This window comes from Euprymna scolopes, chromosome 27 (assembly GCF_053919585.1).
Source record: "Euprymna scolopes isolate OS-2025 chromosome 27, ASM5391958v1, whole genome shotgun sequence".
In the NCBI taxonomy this organism is placed as follows: domain Eukaryota; kingdom Metazoa; phylum Mollusca; class Cephalopoda; order Sepiida; family Sepiolidae; genus Euprymna; species Euprymna scolopes.
Window position 1 is genome coordinate 101415905 of NC_136508.1, and position 21512 is coordinate 101437416.

Consider the following 21512-nt stretch of genomic DNA (forward strand, 5'->3'; position numbering starts at 1 on the left):
TAATGGTGAGTATGACTAAATTAAGGAGCATAATGTTTCGGATGGATATTTTTTATGATTTGTATTGGTTGGGATATTGCTCACATATCCTCAGAAATATAATACCGATCTTAACTCAAACATACGATCTCTCTTTACAAACACAGGGTTATTTCATTTTCAGTTTGTAAAGCAAACACATATGCACATACATAAAAATTTATATGTATATATATATATATATATATATATATATATATATATATATATATATATATATATACATATATATAGAGTCATCAAAATACGGTATATATATAATAATAAGTAATGTGATTGATAATTTAAAATTTAAAAATCAAATTATAATTAAATTAATTTTTTTTTTCATAAGAAGGAACAACAACAAAATCAATAATAATCAGATAATTGATTTTGTTGGTGTTCCTTCTTATGAAACAGATTCTTAATTTAATTATAATTTAATTTTTAAATTATCAATCACATTACTTAATATTGTATTAGCTCTAGGACATTTAGCTATTGAGCTTATTATATATCTAAATTACAACGAGTACTTTCTTTCTTCCTGTATTTTAATTAAACTAGTTATTTCACTGTTACATTAAAATACACTCGGCTCTTTAGACTATTGTTTCATCTCCTTTAAATTATATATATATATATATATATATATATATATGTACGTATATATATATGTACGTATATATATATATATATATATGTATATATATATATATGCATATATACATGCATATATATAGTGCAAAATTGTGTTGGAAATTGAAAAACTCACGTTTTTATTTTTATAACCTTCGTTTATTTCCTTGATTTTTTCTATTACAGAGTTGGCAATTTTACGATTTATGTTTCCATAACTTCTTCAGATTTTTATCCATTCCATTTTTACTACAAATGGTAAATTTTTACATGGTGGACATCGTCTTCGGGTAAAAGGCTTTCCATATCCATGATTCCTCACTTCCTCCATTTGTTTGTGTCATGTAAAGATTGTTTTCCGTTTTAACCCGTACTGTCGTATTTTTATTTGTTATTTATTTTTTCATTTTTGTTTAATTTTCCCTTTTTTCCTATTTGTTTTTTTTCCCCAATTATCATATAATTTTATATAATTTTATTCCTATATTTCTGCTTGTTTATTTTATTATTGTATTTTTGTTGCTTGGTGTTTGTAATACGTATTTTATTCCCCGATGAAGGGGAGATCACTATCGTTGTATCATTTTTATAACTAGGATTACCTCCTTGCATTTTTCCTAATCTGCTCTAGTGCGTTAAATTAAATATCTGTTTCTGTGAAAACACCCGTGTATTACATCTAGTCTTTTGTTTAATAATTTTTCTTTTGATATTAGTATATGGCAAGATTCTAATATACATAGGTTGCATAATTGCGATGTGCTAGGTTTATATTTTACCACCTTATTAATTATTGACCATCTTAATTTATAGTCAGTTTTATTTTCCTTTAATTCCTTAATCCATACTGCTAAAGTGGTTGAGTTTTTCTTTGTTTTTTTCCGGTTGTTTTCGTTATTACTATTTTCATTATAGTTGTTGTGGTTGTCACTATTGTAATGATCCTTTCTTCCGTTGTTTTCCTTTTTATTGTTTTCGTTTTTGTGGTGTTATGTTCTTTCTCAGTTTCATTTTTAAACGATGCTAGGTGATTGCGATATATGTCCTTAAAGCAAGTTCCGGTGCTCCCTAGATATACTTTAATTTCATTATTTCTCATAACTTCGCATTTGTATTCTGCGTTTGAAGTTAAACAATTCCCGTAAAATTGACGACTCATCAATGAAACAGCTTTAATGGAAAAAATCCAGGAAATAAACGAAGGTTATAAAAAGGAAAACGTGAGTCTTTCAATTTTCAACAAAATTTTGCACTATGTATGCTCTGTCCCAATTACATAGACATATTGAGATCAACACAGAATTAACGGGAACTGGTTTTAAAATAACAATCTAGATATGTTAAACGAAAACGGTATACACTGATAGTAACGACATTTCAAAAACTAATATATATATGTATATATATTACATATATGTGTATATCTATGTATACCTATGTTTTTATATATATATATATATATATATATATAACATATATGCGTATATCTATAAATACCTATGTTTATATATATATATATATATATATATATATATATATATATATATATATATATATATATATATATAAAGGTGTTTAGTGAACAGAATTTTGTTAAGGTTTTAAAAAAGGATATGTGGAGTCATTATATGAATTTTGAGGAAGATCAACGGTGAAAAAATTATTGCAATACTATTCGACTATAAAAATATTTCGACTAAAAAAAAGAACCTCGTCGAACCTTTCGCTCCACAAGAATGGTGCCCTTTTCAGCTAGATACTTTTCATGATTGACTCATCCCAACATGAATTGATTAAATGTTTGTCCGAGATTTTTGAGCACGTACTAACATAAGTCTCAGTTAATTTTCTTGTGGATTTCTTTCGTTTTGGCGAAATTTTGGCTAAATTTCGAATGGAATCTTTTATTTAGTTCACAAAGATCCACGATTCCATTATGGCACTGGTCATTTCGAGACCCCTGGCGCAGCGGACATAGCGCTTGAAAAAAAAAAAACAATTGTGAAAGTGATATTTCCCTGATGGTTTAAGGTTCAATTCACGGCGGGGCAACCGTAAAACACAATTTCGAATTTCTGAGTGTTTTTTGTTTAGTAGAAAACGGTTCTCTGAGAAATTCCATCCAAATTCCCAAATTTGACAGAAATATTCCCGATTTCAACACCTGAAGAGGTTTGAAGGGTACATTGACCGAAATATTGTGTAAATGACATTCCAGGTTAGAACAATAGTCCCAAGAATCTAAACATTATGAACGCTTGTGTATTATATTGTTTTTTTTATATAAATAATGCCAAAAGCATGTAATTTCATATAAGACAAACTGAATAATTAGAGGCAGAAATACAACGCGTGAAAAATAGCAAAAGGAAAAAAATATTAAAATATCGGATAATAAAATACAGAATACGTAAACTAGCTGAAACCGTGGCAATACAGCGAAATAAGCCAATATTTGATTAACAAATATTTTTTCATCAAGCTTATATTTTTCTAGATAGCGCATAAAATATTTGGACAGAAAATATACAATACCACGTTAGAAATATGGATTTATTTATATTTCTATGAAAATAATTTCCATTTTATTGTAACTATCGCACTCGTCCAATATAATTAATTGCTCTCATTGGGATTATAAAAATGTGCTACTACTATGTAATTAAGAAAATGATATGCTACATAGTTCAATACACATGTCCTGCTTATTTGTCCCCTGTTTTATTTAATGTTTCGCTAACTTCTTTTCTAAGTGAAGGGCAGTTGCATGTTTAAATAAATAAATAGAATACTACTCCGATTTCAACAATGAGCGTGCATTTTATTATCATTAGTTGTAGTGGAGGTAGCGCCTGTAGTAGCAGTCGCAGCAGCAGCAGTAGTAGTATTATTATTAGTAGTAGTAGTAATAGTAGTAGTATATTCGAAAACGAGGCTATATCAAACTGAGGTCATTGGCATTATCTTGTCGATGTTTACAGGTCCGCTTCTTTAAAGCAAATATTTGTCAATTTGGACGCTAGTATTGGAAGTTTGTTTAATTGGATTGCTTAAGGAGATTGCAAATCATGACCTGTTTACCTTGGAGATAATTATATTTTAGTCAACTGTAAATCAGGCAAACGGAATAGTGTTCCACAGGCGCACAGTTCTACGGAGAAACTTTGTTCATGAAATCAACGTTTAGGATTAGGCACAAAGATTGTGAGGAATTATTGATAATTGTTTCAGTTAAACAAGTGAGTTTTGTGAATGTTTTGCAAAGTGTGACAATAGATTTGATCTCAAACGAGCACCTGCCGTGAAAATAACGATAAAGCAGAGACAAGCTCTCAACGTCTAATCTGTGAGAAAGATGGATTCACGGATGCGAAAAGGTCATCTCATACGAAGTCTACTTTTAACTATGCCAAGGCAGGATAAGATGCAACTAGCAGCTCCTGCTCAGATGTAGCCACAGTAACCCTGTAACGTTATAGCGTCTTATACAAGTAGGGTATTGTAGCGAAAGTGAGATACTTACTTAAGCGTAGAATGTTCCAATATTTTTCAGAGACATGAGAAACGAATTTGATGTACGTGTACTATTTTAGATCAGAAGGAAAAAGTAAGACCCAGAAGATTACCAGCACATCGGGTTTTCCTAATTATGCCAGACGGGGATCAGAACGTTATTGATGCAAAATAGGAGTTTGATTTTAGTCACATTAAAATTAACCAGTCATCCCTTTCCGCATTCAGTATGTGCTCAAGATCTAATGAAAGAGTATCAGGAAGATTTTTCTCTTTACGGCTTTTGATGTGTTGCCATATATGGTAATCTCGTCAGCATAAATGTATACGGATATTATTTGAGAGATTATTTATGAAAACCACGAAGAGATTTGGGACCAGTATGGACCAATAGGCGACTTCAGTATTTTAAGCGTCTGATTTCTGCCCACATACATTGCTAGTATTTAAGCTCCCTAAAACGAAAAATGCAACCAGGTTTGCCAATAAAGTTTTGTATTCCAAATTCACTGCAATTAGTAACTGAAATATTTTCTTCGATAGACTCGAATATATTTAATATTTTCCCTGTCTGAAAATAGAGAGCTAGGTAATATACAATATAAGGGTCACATTGTCTTTTTTTCGGTTCAATCTGAGGTCGGCTCTTTATACTTATAGCCAGGTAAACCGTCCAATCTTCTCCCTAATATTCGTCAGCTACAAGTGTGACACTGGCAATGAGTAGTTGTTTCTCTTAGCTTCTTAACATGTTTCTCAAATGATGCGCCTACATGAGACGACCAGGGACTCGGCAGGAGCCGTAGCCGTGATTTGTTTTGACTAATTTGGCTGTATGATTAGAAACATCGCAATATCATTAGTCTTTCATTTCTGACAAAATAAGAAACGAAAACACGTTTGAGTTATCGCTAATGTTTTTTAGATGTTACTTCTGTGTCTAATTAAATAAATATTGATGATTATGTGCCGCAAAAAATTAATTAGATTTTTATTTAGAAAAAAAAAGCCGATGTGAGTCACCATGTGAGTAATTGTATGTTTGGAAAAATTGTCGAGGTGGCTAATTCTATGGTCTGAGACAATTATTTCACAAATTAATAAAAAAAAACACCTTTTCAGCGATTTAGAACGTAATGATTCGCGTAAGACTTGAAACAAGCATAAAAGAAAAAAATTTGAAAAAAAATTACAAAACAAAAAAAAATTATCCTTGCTGTACGATATTGACGCAGATTGAGATAAGAGAAGCCAATTCATAACTCGATATAGGTTTTACAGCTATATTGAAAAAGGAACAAGATACAAGGAAGGTGGTGACGTAAACTAGCCTTAATGTCAGGTATTTCAGTAAAGTCCATTATCTACAAGAGTACTTGGCTCACGGTTTTGAGGTCAAAATCCTCGAATTTACTTTTAATAGAAGAGACGTTGCGAGCCTGTCTTTGTTTTATCGTTATTTCCATAGCAAGTACTCGTCTGATTCCCCCTCGCCAATCATTCAAATTTCGTGAATGAATACCAGTCTAGCTGAAACCACTATCTATAATTCCCACCACACGTTATCTGTGCCTAAATCAAAACGTAGATTCCATGAGCAAAGCTTCTTTCTTAGAGATGCACACCTGTGGAACTCTCTCCCAATTTCCTGTTTCAAACTTGAATACAACTTGGACGTCTTCAAGTCCAACATAAACAAATTCCTTAAATAATCCAAATTATCAAATCTCCATTATGAACGATTACTACAATAGTATACCATTGATTTCTGTACGCACAATAACACTTATCCTCGAGGGGCCTCCGGACCTTGATAAGTGGTGATTCCAATGTAAAAATAAAATGCACCCGTAACGTTTTCTTTTTTGGGAATGGTGGTTAATGTTTTACACCTTGCTCGCCTGGGAATGAGTTTGTTGAATACATATTATATATTCCTTGCAAACATAGTTTCTGCCGATGATCACCCCATAGTTATAGTTGGGTTAACCGATATTCTGTATAGCTGCATGACATGAACCTTCTGAGAGCTCTCTCCAAGGTATGCTGGAATGTCTTCACCTGACTATTTGACCGTGAGTTGTGCTGTGGGCTCGTCAGGTGATTGACCTTATACCTATCAAAACATCCCCAATGGAAATAATACATACACACACACACATATATATATATATATATATATATATATATATATATATATATATATATATATATATATATATATATATATATAAGCGTGTGTTTGTGTGCGCGTGTATGTCTTACTTTATCTAAATAAGTTAAGCATGATGATCGTCAGGCGAGAAAAACACCATATTCAGAGGACATTCAATTGTTTTTTCTGAGCATGTTACAGTCCACTTTAACCCCTTAACAGCCAAATTTTTGGCCGAAAACGGATTACAAAAATTCCCCCGAAATCTCAATACCCTCTATATTAAATTTTGAGTCTGCAGACTGGAAATTTACAGAGGTAGTGTGAAGAGAAATGTACACAACCAGACAGACACACAGACAGACGGACACTTTCATTTTATCATAGATATGTGTGTATATATATATATATATATATATATATATATATATATATATATATAAATATATATATATATAAATATATTTATATATATATATATATATATATATATATATATATATATATATATATACACTGTGAATTGATTTTAATAGAATATTACAAAGTGCAGGGTGACCCAAAAAACAGAGGAGATTACATTGTTTTTCTGAGCATTTTACAGTCAACGGAGAAAAAAGGGCAAATACCGTAGTGTTTTGATGTGATGTTTCGAATATAATAAACTAGTTATGACGAAAGTTTCATTTTATTCAGACAAAACACTAAGAAACGGGGCTTAAGGGGGGGGGGGCGGGAGGTCGCCCTGTATAACACAAAACCTGCCGAACCGTATTCACGAAGCAATTTGCTTACGGCAGAATTCGTGATGAAATCTCTCTCAAATATATCTCGAGCAAATAAATATCCAAGTATATCTTAGAAAGATTTGTAATTTGTATGCATTTTATGTATGACATGGAATTGAATTATTTCAAATAATTTTCTACATTGTTCTTTGTTAAAATAATTTAAATGTCGTAGAGCGAGTTTATTTTACGGCCACATCAGTATATATCCTTTATTTTTCTACGGACATTTAAAATGTAAAACCATCAATGTCGTTAATAAATAGAAAACAGTTCCTTATTGAACATACTTATTGAGATGCTTTTTCTTTATAGATAATTATGATAAAATAGTACCGATATTTTTTTTTAATTTCTACATAGCAATTCGTATTTATTTACGCATACAAGAAAAAATGGATGTTATTTCTAACGAATATAGACGTAGGTACATACTTGGCTAGATTGACAAAGAAGGGAAGAGATAAATCTAGTATTATAGAAAAAAAACACCTTTGTTTGTATGTGTGTGTGTTTCCCCCAAGATTCCGAAACAGCTGAGTCTACATTTTGCAAATTTTACGCAAATGTAATTCATATGTATCGCCGTGTATATAGATATTTTTCCTACAGAAATACTTTCGAAAAGTATCACAAATAAAATAATATACTCATAAATAAAAAAAAGAATTTCTACAGGGGAATATATTAACTTACACCGGCTAAAAGATGCAAGAAAATATCAGCAAAATATTTCTTCTTGATCCCTACTACCAGGTCTCATTACCCTACACCAGGGGCCTACGTTCCAACCTTCCAGAGGTTGAAAAACAATTAAGGAGACGAAACCGGAGATATTTTTCTAAGTGAAACTGGCATACGGACACCCCCTTCCCTAGACGAATTCATAATTAAAGGATACTTTAACTTAACATCAAAATCAAGATCGCCATGGGCATGGCGTATTTGCCTACATCAAAGATGGCTTTCAATGTGGTAGGGATGTCTCCAGAGTAGACCCTAATTTATCTTATATGTGCTTCCGGGTTGCACTGGCTTACACACCTGAATTTATATTTGCCATCTATCACCCCCACAATAGTTAGGTTAGTATCTTTAAGAGCATATCTGAGAAAATTGACCACATCCTGTTTGCTCATCCTATATATATATATATATATCCGGACCTTCAAGTTTGTGCGGTAATAAAACTTCTTAAATGCATTGTGATGTTAGGCTGTATAAAACGTTAACTGTAATCATAATCGTCTATTCCTTTTTAAAGCGGATGTTTTCGATTATCGATTGTCAATAGCAATCGAATACTTTTGGAGACAAAACTTATCTAAGAACACTGTCGGGCACATATAAAGTATATTTTTGTGAAATCTCTAGCCGTTTCGCAGCTCATATGGAACGAACACTCACACATACAATGTTCATTTTATACGGTAGACGATAGATATATATATATAGATGGATAGATAGATACATACATAGAATGATAGATAGAAAGAAAGATAGATAGATCGATAGATAGATAGATGGATAGATAGATGGATAGATAGATAGATAGATACATGGAGGGATACAGAGACAGATAGATAGATAGACAGACAGGTTGACTGAGAGATAGATTGATTGATATGTAGATAAATAGATAGATGGATAGATAGAGAGATAGATAGATGGATAGATAGATAGAGAGATAGATTGCTAGATGGATAGATAGATAGATTGCTAGATAGATAAATAGAAAGATAGACAGATTGCTAGATGGATAGATAGATAGATAGATTGATAGATAGATGAATAGAAAGATAGATGGCTAGATATATTGATATATATATATATATATATAGATGGATGGAAAGATAGATAAATAGATAGATGGATAAATAGATAGATGGATAGATAGATAGATAGATAGATGGATAGATAGATAGATAGATAGATAGATAGATGAATGGATAGATAGATACATACATAGATGGAGGGATAGACAGAGGCACAGACACACAGATAGATAGATAGATAGATGGATAGATAGACAGATAAATAGATAGATAGATACATAGATAGATGGATAGATAGATAAATAGATATATTGATAGAGAAATAGATAGATAGATAGATAGATAGATAGATGGAGAGATAGATAGATAGATGGATGAAGAGATAGATAGATAGATAGATAGATAAATAGATAGATAGATAAATAGATAGATAGATGGAGAGATAGATAAATGGATAAATATATAGATATATAGATAAATAGATGGAAAGATAGATAGATATATGGAGGGATAGACAGACAGACAGACAAATAGATAGATAGATAGATAGATAGATAGATAGATAGATAGAACGACAGATAGATAGATACGTAGATGGACCGATAGATAGATAGATTGATAGATGGATAGATAGATAGATAGATAGACAAAATGATGGATAGATAGATAGATAGATAAATATATAGATAGACAGAATGATGGATAGATAGATAGATGGATGGAGAAATAGATATATAGATAGATGGATTGATAGATAGATAGATAGATAGATAGATAGATTGATAAATAGATAGATGGATAGATAGATAGATAGACAAAATGATGGATAGATAGATAGGTGGATTTATAGATAGATTGCTAAATATACGGATAGAGCGATAGATCGATAGATTGATAGATAGATAGATAGGTAGATAGATGGATAGATAGATAGATAGATAGATATATGGATGTATAGATAGATAGGTAGAGAGAGAGAGATAGATAGATAGCTACAGTCTTCTTATTTCATTAAGTAAAAATGTTTTTTTTTTCACGTACCACATGATGTCAACGCACCTCATTTAATGTCATTAAAAAATTAAAACATATTTACGCTTCGTGTTTTTAATCAAAATCTTGCATGATACTGTTCAGGTCGGTAAGTACATGTTACTATTAACATGAAAAAAAATCAAAACCTGGCGAACAGTTTTTTTGATACAAGTTGAATGTTTGTTGATTCTTTAGATAAATAAATAATTTGTTTTGGAGAAACACGGACACAGTGATTTTGCTGCTTATTTCTATAATTGGATTCAAATAAGAAACGAACTTTAGGTCTATTTTTATGTTTTGGAAATTCTGTTAAATTGAGATGTTGGAGCCAGGGAAAGTTTTGCTATGAATATATATGTTAAATATTGTTTTGCTATGAATATATATGTTAAATATTGTTTTGCTATGAATATATATGTTAAATATTGCTATGCTATGAATATATGTGTTAAATATTGTTTTGCTATGAATATATATGTTAAATATTGTTTTGCTATGAATATATATGTTAAATATTGTTTTGCTATGAATATATATGTTAAATATTGTTTTTCTATGAATATATATGTTAAATTTTGTTTTGCTATTAATATATATGTTAAATATTGTTTCCGCACTATCTCCAAAATGTACAAAAATGTAGAATAATAAATGTCACAAAGATAATAAACGGTTCAAATCCTAACAAACCGATGTATTTATCTTTTCTTATTTTTTTTTACACAGTGATCACCACTTATCAAGTACCGGAAGCCACTCAGGGATAAGTGTTATTGCAAGTACATTACGTTAGTGTGGAGATTTGATGCAGTGTTTATTTAAGAGGGCGGTTCATTAGGAATTTGTTAACGTTGGACTTGAAGACATCCAAGTTGTAGTCCGGTGGAAAGCAGGCAGACGGACCAGAGTTCCACAGGCGTGCAGCTCTAAGAAAAAAGCTTTGTTCATGGAATCCGGGTTGTGATTTAGGCACAGATATAGAGTGGGGGAAATTTTTCACGGTTGATTAAGCAAGAGGGGTGTTTTTCGTGGAAGATTGGCGAGGGGGGACCATAGATTGGAGTTAAGACGAGCACCTGCAATGGAAATAACGATAAAACAAGGATAGGCTCGAAACGTCTCTTCTGTGGGAGAGAGGTTGCAGGGTAGAGAAAAGGGCATACCCCACTAAGCCACGAAGTCTATTTATACTCTGTCAAGGCAGGATAGGATGTTTTTAGCAGCTCTTGTCCTGATATGGCAGCAGTATTCCATCATTGGACGTACCTGGCTTTTATATAGATAGAGAATTGCCTCAGTAGTGAGATATCTTCTGGAGCGGTAGAAGGATCCCACTATCTTTCCAGCGAGCTTGGCAGTTAGAGTTGATGTACGTGTTCCATTTCAGATCAGGAGTAAAGGTAAAACCCAGAAGCTTATCAAACACGGCGCCTCACCCAGACTAGAGCCATCCATCACAATTGATGCCAGATGGGGATCAGAGCGTTGATGATGTTAGGATAGGAGTTTGGTTTTTGATGCATTAAAGGTAACCAGCCAAATCTTCCCCCACTGAACCACGCGCCCAAGATCAGAGGAGAGAGAATCAGAGAGAACTTCGTCATTTACAGCCTTTGATGTGTTGCCGTAGATGGTCGTCTCATCAGCATAGATGTCAACGAATGATTTAAGTATGTGTTTAGGGAGGGCATTGATGTAGATCAGGAAGAGAGTTGGGCCCAGGATTGACCCCTGAGGGACTCCAGCATTTAAATTGCAGGCCTCTGATTTTTGTCCATCTACAACTACTCTTATTAGCCTATCGGAGAGAAATGATTTAATGATTGAGAAAACATTTCCAGTTATACCGTAGCTGGAAATCTTGTGATGTAGGTCTTTATGAGATACCTTGTCGAAGGTCTTTGATATGTCAAGAGCAATTTCCCTAGAAAGGAATCCTTGGTAAGAGATTCACTAATCCTGTTGGATATTACCGTCAGCACATCTGCGGTAGATCTTGCAGAGCGGAAACCATATTGTGTGTCACTAAGAATGTGACTTATCACCTGAATTCTTAAGACAGTGCAAACTGATGATGTCTTCCGGGGAGTCGGAAAACACTTCTCCTTGAGGCAGCGCTTAAATAGTTTCGTAAGTATGGGAGCAAGTTCTGGTTGAAGCTTTTCTAACACTATAATTGGGATGCCATCAGGGCCAGTTGCTTTACTGGAAGTTAGGTTCTTGATTAACTTGGCAACCTCATGCACGGATATTTGTATGTTACCTAGCTTGTTCTGTGTTATAGTAGGAAATATAGGGAGTTGATAGCCTTCGTCGCATAGGGTAGAATTAGCTGCAAAGTTCTTTGCAAATAGTTTGGCCTTGTCTGATGCTGACGAGATGACCTCTGGTCCATTGATAATGGTTGGGATAGAACGCACACTTCTGTTCAGGGTCCTATTTGTTATTTACCAAAACTGGTGGGATCCAAGCCGCTGATCAGCTACCTTGGATTTAACAGACTCCGCATATAGCTCTCTTGCATTTTTTATTACTCTTTTACAGTGGTTGCTGGCAATCCTGAAAGCAGCTTTAGTCTCAGTGCATCTATTACGCTGGTAGCTATGGAAAAAGTGATTTCTGTGCGCGATAGCAGCAGCACATTCAGGGGAGAACCATGGCTGGCTGTTAGGTTTTTGTTGGAATTTTTTCGATGGTATGAATTGATCTATGCCTACAATTAACCATTCGGTCAGATCTGATACTATAGAGGACACTTCCTTTTTAAACATGGAGTGCAGAGGTAAATCAGATATGAATGTACGGAAGCTATCCCAGTCAGCCATAGAGTATCGGTATACAGTACGTTGGAGGCGTACGTCTGGGGACTTCTTACATTTCGTTTGTTATCTTAACTGATACGACGGAGTGGTTGGAAGATCGTAGTGGAGAATGAACGGAACATGGGCATAGCTCAGGGGAAGTTGAGAGAAAAAGGTCTAGGAGGATTGCATAATTATCTTGCCGCACAAAATCGATAGTAGATAGCAGAAAATAGTGTATTTCAAATACTAAATCTATGCACACACTCGTGTGCATAATTGTGATATATATATATATATATATATATACATATATATTTGTTTCTCACAATTATACACACATGTGTTTACATTTAGTATTTGTGTTTATTTTAGTGTATAATCGTGATACATATATATATATATATATATATCTCAAAATTATTATTCGTGAAAACAGTACTTTTTTCTGCTTAGTTATAATAAGCTCTTCTGTTTAATAGGCACAAAGTTGCTGGATCGTTGATACGATTCGGTAAAAAAACAAGTGTAACTAACCAGATAAAACGGTAATATATATATATATATATATATATATATATATATATATATATATATATATATATATATATATATATATATGTATATGCGATAAACCTATTTTAAACTTCAAATAAAAAGAACAAGAGAAACATATGGAATACTTCACACAGCTTTTGAACCATGTTGCATGGATCGAGCGTAAGTTTTTGGGTAGGAGACAGATTTTAGGAAAGCAGAATCTATATGACAGATGATGAGAAATGTAGAAAAAGGCAAGGGCGTCAAACCACCAGCGTTCATTAGCCAAATTTTAATATCATGTTTAACGACCGTTGGGTATCGATAGGGAAAATATTTGCTCACTATTACATGATTAATCAATGAAATATTTTTTATTAAGATAGACAAGAAACGGATAAGATGGTAACGGTGCAGGACAGCAGCACAATTCTTGAATACTCGTACAACACAGGCAACTCTCTAGCAAGGTAAGCAAGACTAAAGTTAACATTTTTTAAAGAGTTTTGAGAGGCCAGATGTCAGCTCATCGGAGCGTTTATTTATTATCCCTGAATGCCTTACACGTGTCGTGGTGTTATTTGTTATGATATCAAGGTCGTGGGAAGAGGTGGCATTCACGCATCTGAGTGTGACATTTGTCGGCAAAAAGGGAGTTTATAGTGGAGCAGATTACCCTAACAATCGTTCATTTGATGATACAAGCATGAAATGTGGCATAAATATTCGCTGGATAGTATATTTTAAGAAAAAAGTGCTGGCCACCTGTAATTCCAATATGGTGGCCATTTTCCAAGATGGCCGCCATAGGAGTCCAAATGTTGAAAAATTTCAGCATATTATTATCAGTGCGTTTATCGAGCTTAAGTTGGTTTTGTTGTCATAATATTACTCACTTTAAGCTCGTTCAGTGTTCTAGTGTTCCTGTAGAAGCTTGACAAGGGCAACTGCACAGTTTAGTACAATGCAACCCAGTCTTTTTACATTTGCACCTTCCACCACAGTCAGTCTTGCATCCACATTTTTTCAGTTCACTGCAGCATTTTGAAATCGGTTCCAGTGAAGTCCACACAATTTTTCAAGAGTCATCTTCTTTTGACCATCCCCACTTTGAAGGACACTGAAGTTCTGAATCACCTATGGCACTTTGTCACCAAACATGACCTGCTTGATAGGCAGCTCTTTTGGCATGTTCCTTGAGTGCATTTTGAGTTGGTGGGATTATGTCATATGACCTTTGCTTCCGTGCAAAAAGGTCAAGTCTTGCGTCATCTACTGATGAGGTTACACTGGACCTATCATACATGAGAATTACATATTTCTCCAATATTTGTAGATCAGACTCCTCAATTTCAGATGGGCTGAGACTGAGTTTTGCAAATAAGGCTGAGACTTCATTAATTACATTCCATGTCTGCAAGGCTGTCTTTTTTTCCCTTGCCATTGAAAGAAGATACAACATCACACCCTGTGAAGGCATGGAAGAACAACATTCCCTTGGATTTCTCTGGTCCTAGATTGGACACAAGGCCATGTATAGGAATTCACCTTGTGTGTTTCCCCTTGCCGAATCTCACCCACATTTCCTGAAGACCAATTGCTGTGAGAGAAGGCATCATCGATATGGCAATTACTACAATGTCTGTGTCATTTGCATCAACCAGTACAGACTTGTAGCCCTCCTTAGCTGCATGCCAAGCATGTAAGAATATCCGTGTGTCGGCTTCCTCATGCGTACAGGGTGTCAATTATTCTAAGCTGAAGTTGGTGTAATTGGCACTGGTAAGGACGATTTCCTCCCTAGTCACAAGGACTGCATTGCTGGTGGTCATTTCAGCTATGGCATCGGCAAGGAAGTGGAAAAGTTCTGATTTGATAGTGCTGTCTCGAGGGAAGCTCTTCCAGTTTGTAGGCGGTTTGCTCTTTGCGGTAACTCTCCTCCTGATGGCCTTTCCACGTTTAGATCTAGCTTCTGACTTAAGGCTGGTCTTATGGTATACATCAAAAATGATATCTGTTCTCTTTTGAGTGGGGCTGTAGTTCTGCACCAAGGGAAGAATATCGTTTTGGGCATATTCCTCAAATGTCTTTGGTGTTTTTGGTGCAACAGCATTCACCAGTGAAGCCCCATAAACAATCAGTACATCAGATTCTGGCTTGGACTCTGGAAGCTGGACTTGCCCTTGGAGAATTTCCACAAGATTTGACTTGGTACTTGGACGTAGGTTACCATTCTTGCTGAGAGACGGGGGAAACGACTGGTTCTCATGCTTGAAAAATTCCTGTAGATCACAACCTCTAGTTTGGCAAGAGATGAAAAGGCGGGAAAACAGGTGGCAATCGTCCTTTAGCAGTTTCTTCTCAGATTGTTTGCTTTGGCCAGTCCCCGTTTTGAAGAAATCTATGCTGTTCTTTTTTGTGGACTGGTAGAAATATTGACCATCGTTAAGTTTATCGATAAACGTTTTGAACTGTTTTCCCCTTCTGAAGATGTGTAGCAACACGTTCAGCCGCAGATGATTCTGCTATGTCCTTTGTGTCAAGGGTCAGCAGATCTCCTGTCACCTCAGTGAATGGATTGCCCATTTCCTCTAGGACCATGGTTAGCCTTTGAACCTTCTCAAGGAATGTCTTCTGAGTTGCAGGTGACTGTTCATGTTGACGAGTGTCACTCTTCACATCCTTACTACCTGATGCTGTTTCATAGTCGGCCACCAACTTCCTTATTTCTGGCCCAGCCACCATCCATCTTCGAAGAGCTGCTGGATCTTCTGTCAGTCCAATAGCTCCAACGTCTCCTTTGATGCTAGCATTATTTTGTTCGTGGGCTTTGTCAATGGCGATTGATGAGAAATGCCTGTCAGATTTGTGAACTACAAAGTTTCCATTTTAAAATTGTTGTGCAACCTCTGGGTGTTGCCTCTCTAAGCTCATCATATCTCGAACATGAACTGGAAGCCATCGTGCGTAATTAACATAGTTGTTTGCGAAGAAATAGGGTATCAGTTCTGCCAGAGATTCATGATACAATGCGAAATTTCCCTATCTGAAAGCACGTATCTGTGTCAGAATGGTCAGCTCCATGTTCAGAATCAAAAACCAAAACTGAAACAGAGGACTCTCTTTACTGCGGAAGCAACACTACTCTTCAAAGGTGACAGTTTTCTCATCACTGTCTTCCTGTTAAACAAGATATGCACTGTAACTTTTCTTCAAGAGCTTGAATAAACTGCTTGCTGTAACCTGATTAGCTTGGCGTGTCTTTGTTACATTTGTAGCTGATAGAAATGAATCTGCAGAACCTGAACATGCTATTTCTGCCTCAACAAGTGCACCAGTCCATCCGCTCCCTCTAACATTGCCCCTATTGATTTAAAGGCTGTCATTTCAATATGTAGTCCACCAAACATTATTACAAACTTGTCCTCCTCATATATGTCTGGCCAATGCCACTGTATCTGTTTCGCCAGTGCATAGAGTGGCTGGTATGCTGTTATAACGGGTGTTTGTCCTGGGTTGAGGAACGACACAGTTTCCTTGATTTTGTCAATAGCATGCTTTATGGTGACAACACTGTGTGCTTGATCTCGCAGAGGGGGCAGCAAAGCATTTATACTAGTCACAAATTCTGCTCTTTGGTTGCTTGCATGATGGGCAGACCATGTTACATTTGGTGAACCATCTACATCAGTGGTATTATGGACCTTTTCCAACCGTTCATTTTCAAGCTTGATTTCCTCTTGGAAAAGACTGGGATCTGGAATTTAAAAGTCATCACGGATGCTTGGTTCTGGATTCTACTTACGGAAGAAGGCGGGTGAAATATTTGTATATGACTCTGGAAGATCCGGGACCTTCTTCGTCCGACCTTCTGCAACATTGGCCAAGATGCGTGCTTCTCCTACATTATCTGAACTTGGGTTCTGGAACATTGAAATACCTGTACCATGGAAAGATGTGCTTGATGTTGTTGCTGTTGGGTTGTGATCTATGTTATCTACAGCAGATATTGTGAACAGCCCTTTCCTCAAATTTGGTGGACACACGACATCATCTTCCACATATTGCTTTACAACAGTCTCACCCAACTGTCCTGATATTTCCAAAACTCTGTCATAAGATATGCTTATTCCATTCTCATGCAGCTTGTCAGTCAGTTGTCTCTTTCTTGTCTTTGCAAAAACGTTCATTCCAATATAAACAGCAAATGGTGTTTCACGGTCTTTGGCATGTCTTTGAGATTTCGAACAATCCCTGTACTTTGAGTAACAGTTGAACTGCAGTAGTTGAGCAATGGCCACATCTGACTGCACAATACCATGATTCAGATGGGACCTCATGTCCACCCCATGCTCAATACTGCAAACAAACTGCAGAAGTGCATGGGGAACGGCTTCCTCTCCAAACCCTTCTTGAAATGCCTAGCTGAATTTTGTCTTGTGAGCCAGCATCTCTTTCCGGATGATATCAGCAGCTTTAGCCAGATGAATGGCTTCACCGCAATTGCTAGCATCAGATAGAATGGTGCTTACATCTTTTCTGAATGCAAGAAGGACATCTCGCCCTTTCTTATGTGCTTCAAGCTCAGGGATCCTAGAGAGAACTGCTCTTTTAATCTGATAGAATTGACCTCTGGGGATTCCACACCTAGTTGTTGCAGCCGACGCTTGTAAAGTGAGGATAGATCAGCAAGTCGAAATATCACTGGTGTTGTTTCTGTACCGGTAACCATGCTATCCATGTTGTAGATCACAAGCTCTGAAAACGCTAGGGGGTAAACGTCTTTCCCTTGACCGTTGTCATTCTCCTCTTGTTTCATGACATTAAGATGTGCTCGCTCTGAGTTGTATAACTGTGCCAAGCATCGAGGGTGATACTTCAGCTCTTGGGCAACAACATCACCAGCACTTAACTTTGCTAGGAGCTTTCCATTGGTTAGGGTCCGGGCACACTGATTAAGCCTTTCATTCAGCTGCATGGGCATTGCCTGTCTTAAATTTGATATTTCATCCTCTTCTTCACATAAGAAGCACTGTACCTCTGGAGGGTCTGAGGTCCTTTGTCTCTTCTCACGGTTCTCTTCTGTGCCTGATGTACTGGGGGTTATTTTCCTTTTCTGTCCTCTTGACAGCTTTGTGTTATTGAACAATAGTCGGCAGCTTTGGTGATATTTTGCTTTATTTCGTATCAGTTTGGCTTCTATTCCTTCTCCTTCATCTAACCGTGCTGGATTAAAGGGTATTGGCATATCATTAAGGGCATAAAACAAAGGCACATTTTTTGCAATTTTCGCATATCCAGCATAGTCCTGTTTCCTCTGGAATGAGCTAAGAGGTGAAATTAGAGTTTCATCTCTTTTGTCAACCTGACAAAGGCAACATTTACTCCAGTCAGTTTGCTGTCTAGTTTTGGCATCCATCGTAAGAGTCGTTGAAGTGGTGTAGGCCGAGGGTTTATCCTTTTACCACCTTACCACCTTTGCTCACTTTGATGTATGGGATACAGTTAGGTTCATACTGCTGCCCTACACCTTACCCGATCGTTCATCCAATATCATTTAAATCCCGTGCGATCTGTACACTATCTGGATAACAATAAAGCCCCTGTAATCCTTGGCTCGGCTCTCCCGCGCTGGCACATCCTGTCAATCCAGGTGCGGCTATCCAACCTTAGGGGCTGGCTAGATAGCATTTGGGATACTAAACTGGAGTTTAGCTGATATCGAACCCCATGCTAAGTTCCACAGCAGTGTCTGTCACCAGTGTGCCCTTGTAGTGAGCGACATACACTCTCGTCATAATATTCTGCAAAATTCTCTTTCGCTGGAAAAAACGGTGGTACTTAATTTGATCCTCGTGAGATGTGCCGCCTTGGTCACAATTTCTCAATGGGTTGATTCAGGGGCTTGTATGGAGTGAGGAAGATAACGGAATGAAGAACACCTGATTTCTTCAGAATGGCTAGCATGGTTTGTAAGCCTTTTTGGTGCATTTTATAGGCAAAAACAGGTTATCCACTTTGGGATCCTTGCATTAGCAGTCCTTTTTAGGCATAAAAGTTGGACAAAAAATGAACGATTATGAAAATTTGTGGTTTGCTGGCGGCCATCTTGACAAAAATGGTCGCCATATTTGAATTTTTGATGGGCAGCACTTTTTTTTGAAAAAGTAACTTACAGAGACTATTGATGCCAAATTTAATGCTTGTATCACCAAATGAACGATTCTGGCAAAAAATCACATTAAGCTGCTCCACTATTAAGAGGAAGGAATTTGAGAAGTCTTGGTGTAGTTGGAAGTAAAACGCTGCTCTAGTGGCCCAGCTTTTCCGGTCGCCGTGCCAGGAACCTCGCAGTTGTAAACTACTTTCATTTTCAATTATTCACCACATTATAATTTTTTTCTGAAATCACAAGTTTCTATTTTCTGCAATTTGATACGTGTCCAGGTCTGTTTGGAATGCGATTTTCGGATGTGTAATTGTTTTTAGTTGATTTGCAGCGTACAAATCGGCGGAATTTAAATTGAAACATTGTGATGAGTGCGGCCTGCTATAATACTGCGTATCACTATTAAGTTGCCTCATTGGAACACTGTTGAAGAGGATAAAAAGTGGAATGTGTTCTTGGGACATCTCTGATGTGTCCTCTGATAACTCGCCAATGAACGTTTTCGAAGAATATGTTCCTTTTTTTAGTAACGGCTACGAAAATGCACTAGAGAACTTGAAAATGGTGTCAATAAATATGACAAGGAAGTCAACATATTTACTTATTTGTGGACTGTTATTGACATCTTCGTAGTCGTTGTTGTTGTTGTTGTTGTTGTTTCAGCAGGTTTCAGTCAACATCCTCTAGACTTCTTCAGGTGACGAATCGCGATGGGATACGAATGCCGAATGGCTTAACTGTGTCTGCAGTAATTACTTCATTTCGTAGTTATCTCACTGTTTTTTGGGGGGGAAGCGGGAGGTGGGGAGGTGGAGGTGGATAATCCACTTGTCTGTTTGGGTAGAATTTAAACCGCTATCTTAAGACAATGCTCACAAGGACCCCTATTGCTGATCCAAATTACTAAGTTCAAAGAATTTCAATAAAAAAAAATAATAATATATAATGTCATTCGGTACGGACCCAGCAACTGAGGACCAGATAAGAACGAAAAACTTTGAGTTATAAGACTGAAACATCGAACCTTGTCCGGTCGTTCGGGGCCCGTATCACAGTAGATAGAGGCGTTGAATCACTACGGTTACAGCTGGGCATTATCTGAACGTAGCAGTCTTAATCCTACCAAAAGCAGGCCAGAGGATTAGCTGGTCAAAAACCTGGTGAGTCAACAACGATTATGAAAGGCATTTATTACTGGGGATACAGTCAAGTGACCCATTATTCTGATCTCGTCGCTATCCATCACCTGAGAAATGCCAGAGGATGAGTTGCCCTAACGTGCTTAACCAACAATATATACGAGGAGTAGGATGACAGTCCGCAATGTAAGAAAACATCTCATCTCATAGGATTCCAATTAATAAAAAGAATATATAACATGGTAAACGTTTCCAAGTTCACTGCGATAATTGGTCACACAGACCTTAGGTAGTGTGGTAGGGAATACTTAGAGAAGTGAGGTTTGCTGATCATCACGATCTGGTATAAGTGCTTGGAATATATATGTTTGTTTTTGGAGAAATGGAGTATAGAGAAGCTACGTCTGTATATAAATCGGAAAATTAACACTACTAGTATGATGGACATTAAAATACCCAGATATCTAGGCATAAGAACTAAGGACTAAAATAAATCTCTACTGCCTGTGACATGCTTGATTGGGGTACAGTCCTGGTACGAGAAGAAACAGTAGTAAAAGAAATGATGCAGAAGTTTAACGGTAGTCGAAAATACATGAATTCTTGTGTCCGCGTGTTCGGTAATCTTTTTCTCCGCGTGTGAATAAATTTGCGTTTATATGCGTATGCGTGCGTTTGTGTGTGTCGATGTGTGTTGTCTGTTTTCATTTGTGTTTTTTTTTTTGTTTATAAGTGTGTATGTTTGATTTAATGATTACGTGCGCAGGACAACGGGCGGATGCGTAAGTGTTTCTGCGTACGGATCATCATACGATTTACCCAAAATAAATTAATGCACTTTCTTACATAAATGATCTCGCCTATTTGCCTCCTTCTCTCTATATCTTTCCCTCTCTCACTTTCTCTTTCTTTCTTTCTCTCGCTCGCTCTTTCT